Below are 5,759 nucleotides of genomic sequence, written 5' to 3' on the forward strand. Positions count from 1 at the left end.
GAAGAAGTAAGAGCAATTTTTCGAAAATAGATCGGATATCGAGGTGAAATCCAGTTTTCGACAAGTGAAATCCACTCATAACTCATTTATTTTAATTATTATTTTTTTCTTTTTTTTGTATACATATTAAAAAGTGCATCATAAGGGATTCATATTTCAAATTTTATCGAAATTGGTATAAAAATGAAGAAGTAAGAGCAATTTTTCGAAAAAAGATCGGAAATCGAGGTGAAATCCAAATTTTGACAAGTGAGATCCACTTTTTGAGACGTGAAATCCACTCATAACTCATTTAATTTTTACAAATATTTTTTTTTTGTTAAACATATAATTAGAAATCATAACACATTTATTTTGAAATCCATCCATAACACATTTATTTGGAACATTTTTTTTTTAATTTAACATATAAATGCAAAAGGCCTCATAATAGGTTTATATTTCAAATTTTATTGAAATTGGTAAAAAAATAAGAAAATTGAAAAAATATTTTGAAAAAAGATCGGAAATCGAAGTGAAATCTACTTTTTGAGAAGTGAAATCCAATTTTGGAGAAGGAAATCTTCTTAGAATAAGGAAATAAATACAATCATGCAAGTATGTATTGGATATTAATAAAGTAGAATCGCTTGAACGTTAACGTTATCAGCTATTACTATCGCGGCTTATTATTAGTCAGAAACTTGTAGACATGCATATCGAGTGGCGATGTTTGTTTAGTTATAGGACAATTTATTGGGGCTGTGAAATGCATTTTATATATTGACAAATTAATAGTTATGGCATTTTCTATAAACATTAAATGACATATATCAATCTTATGTAATCCGTTAAATTGAAAATATAAATATTTTCAACTTTTGCTGATATTTATATATAATAAGAAATAAGGATTTACATGTTAAAGTTCTAATTTGTTAAAATTATATTTACAGCCTCATAGACGCTCAAGAATAAAAAAAGTTGATCTCATTTCATTTTTTTTTATCAATTTCAATAAAATTTGAAATATACACCGATAATGATGCATTTTCAATTAAATGTTTAATTAAAAAAAATATTTGTTACAAAATAAATGATTTATGCGTTGAATTCACTTCTTAAAAACTGGATTTCACTCAGATTTCCGATCAATTTTCAAAGTATTTCTGTATTAAACTTTCTTATTTTTTGAACAATTTGAATAAAATTTCAAATATAATCCGATTATGAAGCCTATTTCATTATATGTTCAAAAAATATTTATTTGTTAAAAATAAATGAGTTATGAGAGGATTTCAATTCTCAAAAAGTGGATTTAATTTCAATATCCGATCTCTTTTTCAAAATATTCTACAACTTTCTTGTTTTTTGACCAATGTTACTAAAATTCAAAACATTGACCGATTATCAAGCATTTACAAATATTTTTTCAACAAAAAGAAATATTTGTTAAAAATAAATGAGTAAAGAGTGGATTTCACGTCTCAAAAAGTGGATTTCACTTCTCGAAAACTGGATTTCACTTCGATTTCCGATCTTTTTTCAAAATATATCTACAACTTTCTTATTTTTGGATCAATTTAAATAAAATTTGAAATATAAACCTATTATGAAGCCTTTTCAGTTATTTGATCAACAAAAATAAATATTTGTTAAAAATAAATGAGTTATGAGTGGATTTCACGTCTCAAAAAGTGAATTTCACTTCTCAAAATGTGGATTTCACTTCGATTTGCGATCTTTTTACAAAATATGTCAGCAACTTTCTTATTTTTGGATCAATTTAAATAAAATTTGAAATATAAACATATTATGAAGCCTTTTCGGTTATTTGACCAACAAAAAAAAAAAATTCTAAAAAATAAATGAGTTATGAGTGGATTTCACGTCTCAAAAACTGGATTTCACTTCGATTTCCGATCTTTTTACAACATATGTCTACAACTTCCTTATTTTTAAATCAATTTGAATAAAATTTGAAATATAAACCTATTATAAAGTCTTTTCAATTATTTGTTCCATCCATCCTTTATTATTTTGAACAGTGCGCGTTCATCATAATATATACTTACACTCCCCGTCCTCCAAACAAGTTAATATTGTTATTCGCCATACAGTTAAACAGCATGGATGAATTATTATTATAAGTGGATACACGATACATACATACAAGATGTAGAGACGATCCTGATCAACTTCTCCGCTTGACTTAGCTACGAGTATTATATATTACGTTTATTGCTGCATAACATCAGAAAATACTTCAGAATATAGCAATGACTACTGAAGGTACGTTATTATTATTTATCAATAAACTAAATATAGTTGTTGTATACTTTAATCTATTTATTGTGTTAAATGATCAATAATATTCCTTTACAGGAACTATTGTAAATGGTAGTAATTATGATGATTTATCTAAATTGTTCCTTTGTATGCATAGATAATACTGTTCCTAACAGAGTCTTCACGATAAACAATTATTAGAATAATATTTAGTTTTAACAATGTTAACTCAAATGTACATGATACGCTCAGACCCTGTCGCCTATGCCACTATATTAGTATACCGTTTCTATATTTAAAAAAAATCAGGAAGTACGTGTATTTGCAAAAAAAGGCTAGCTTAATGTTTTAAACCGCGAATGACATCGTGTAAATACTCTTTTTTACGGTCGGGCTATTGTATTGAAATAGCGAAGTCTTACATATTTTTTTATGTCACATCAATGAATACCTACATCTCAAACTAATATAACTATACAAAGGATCGTCATTCATCAGTCTGGGTTTTAAGAGCCTATTATACTGTATTTATATTATAACGTTTAATCAAACATTTACAAGAATATTATTCCACATAATTATTATAAAACAACTACCAATTCATCGCCCAGCATTTAGATTATATATCTTAAACAAGGTTTTTAATTGTTGATGAAAATGTTCTTAAATGTATGTTTAATTCATCATCGTAGTCACTGACAACAAAGAAGTCAATTATCGATTATCTCTGCTTCCTAACTCATCTGGAATTCATCCGATTCTTTAAAATAACATGATCGCTCGTAATTATTATTGTTTCACTCTGTAAAATAATGTAAACAAAACATGGACGTTGATATTTTAAACAGGGGAAGGCCGTGCAGTTGCACTTCAGAAATACAAGATTTTTGCCGGTGTGATGGGACTGTTGTCTGCCGGACTCTTGATCATTGGAATCATCGCCGTAACCAAGTACCCGGAAGGCAGCTTCGGACCTCCATATTTCATCGGATGTTTTGTCGTCGGATGCTTGGTATGTATTAATGATGATGAAGATGATGATGATGATGATGATGATGATGATGATGATGATGTTGTTGATGGTATTTGTGGAGGTGGTGATGGTGTTTTGTGAATGTTGTTGTTGTTGGTGGTGGTTGTGTTGTTGGTGATGCTGCTGCTGCTGCTGATGATGATGATGATTTTTAATACAAATGCTACATTTTACAGGGTCTGATTAACGCGATCGTGTGTACCTTCATCGCTTTTAAAGGCGGCTATATCGATAATGATGACATCAAGAAAAGAGAAATAGGATGCGCGGTAAGTGAAAAAAAAGATTAACATTATACCACTCTATGCTTACCTGAGCATAAAACACTTATTTGTATCTGATCGCTATAAGTTATATCGGTGAAAAACAAGTGTTTTCAATAGCTATAGACACAACTGAACTAGAATACAGTACTCTATTTTCGAATATAGCTCATAACAAGATATGAGTCAATACACACCTTCAGTATTTTTTTACGTATTTAAAAAATATAACATAATGAACATTTTTAAATGCGTCTTGCAATAAACTTAGTCTTTATGGACACATTTCATTTTAATACCACTGGTATATCTGAATAAAGCTTTCATATTTATATAAGAAAAACTAGATATAGATAAAGTCGCTTTCAATTTAGCGCTCGCCGGTGTTTTATCAGTTCTTTTTACTGAATTCAATATATTTAAATATTCTTAACTTTTCAGGTTTATGGACACTACATTCTGTCCATGTTTCTATTTATGTGCTGTTGCGTTGGTACGATTTTCGCCGCCATGGGAGGTCTAGGTGGTAGTAGTCTCTTTGACGAAAAAACTGGATATGAGGACCAAGTGAAGACCCTATCTTATATTATAATTGCCGGCTTTTGGTGTTAACGTATTCGGCATGTGTATTGTATGCACCTATGGCAGGTATTTTGGTGTATATATTCAAAATCGTCAACAAGCTGTGATAACTTTAGGAACAACCGGAACAGGCACCAACACTGCTTTTGTCACACACACGGGGGGCTTACAAATGGGCGGGATGGGTGCGAATGCCGATATACAAACTCTCCAGGAACAAAATAGAGTGCTTCAAGAGAACCTACGGCTCCAACAAGAGCTGTTTAACCAGCAACAACGAGCGCAAGGAAACCAGTATGGATTTAACCCCCCTCCTCCGTCAAACTACCCCCCGGGGGGAGTGTATCCCCCACCAGATCCTTCCTTCCCATCGGCACCTCCGCCAAGCTATGATTCAGTGAAATAGAGCGCTATCTTGTAAATATTGGTTTTAACCATTTGTACGGAATACAGATTGTATTGTTATTTTCATCAAACCAAATATAATTATCTACCAACTATGATGGTTTATAACCTATCAACAGTACATTCATGATGAACCAGTTCATTTTCTCCACAAATTAAGTGAAAATCGTTTACAATACGATGTGTGCTATAATCCTTTTATCGTATATTTGTTATTATTTAGTGTGCTTGTCATCTCATTGGAACAAGAGTACTATCTTTCATCAACTTCGAGTATTGTATTCGTAAATCCTACGCACCATTGTACGATACATTCTATTTGTGCTACAATTTTCTTTTCGATTTTTCTGATGTTATGTGTGTTTATATCGCAGTATAATCGCACGAAGAGTGAGCCCAAGTTTTGGTACCATTCATTGCTATTGAAACCCGTCAATCCAAAACGTTTGGTTCTAAAGTGTCCGTTTGTTTAATACCTCATGAACATTCCGAAATATATATTCTCATTTTTTTTTAATCCGGGCTGGTAAATATCTCTGCCACATTCCGATGACTCTTTGAATGTTTTGCACAGCATTTCTTTTTCTGTTGTATCGTAAATGGCTCCTCATAATTTACTACTGCGAGTAAACTCTTGTGGAAAAAAGATCGGTTCAATTGTATTTTTCAGGAAAACATTACATCAAAGCCGATATCATTAAGAATCTCCTTTTACAATTACACATGCTTGTACGCTTATTTTATCCGCGGTTTGCCATGCCCTGTATATATGACACAATATATTATGAATAAATACTTACACTGCAAATTCCATTTTTTTTAATGAACAGCCTTTCGGTAATTGCGAATATTTTCCGATGATCACAACATTTTCGGTTTGTTCGGATCGCGAATCATCGCGTATTAATATAAGTAGTGTACGAATAAATGAAAACTTTTTATTTTTATAATACATAACATACAGTACTGTGATGATTCCATTCAGTCAGCGCATATTCACCAAGAGCACCTTTATGCCACAGTGACATTGGTAATTGCTCATCTTGTTATTGTTTGTATTGTGTAAGCAGGACACGAACAACCTTACATGTTGAAAAGTGTTATTTTTTTGTTGAATGTAATGTTGTCATTCGCGTTCGACAAGTAGTACGAGTACTTTTTATTAGCAGAACAAATGTGGTAATACTCCGTAAAAGCGGCCCAGTTAG

At 31.3% G+C, this 5,759-nt stretch overlaps 1 pseudogene; it reads left to right on the forward strand.

Annotated features, from left to right (window-relative positions):
- The first annotated feature begins 2,137 nt into the window (after positions 1–2,137).
- LOC128234162 (uncharacterized) lies at positions 2,138–5,328 on the forward strand (annotated as a pseudogene).
- Positions 5,329–5,759: the final 431 nt, after the last annotated feature.

The sequence above is a fragment of the Mya arenaria genome, chromosome 5 (genome assembly GCF_026914265.1).
Source record: "Mya arenaria isolate MELC-2E11 chromosome 5, ASM2691426v1".
NCBI lineage: Eukaryota > Metazoa > Mollusca > Bivalvia > Myida > Myidae > Mya > Mya arenaria.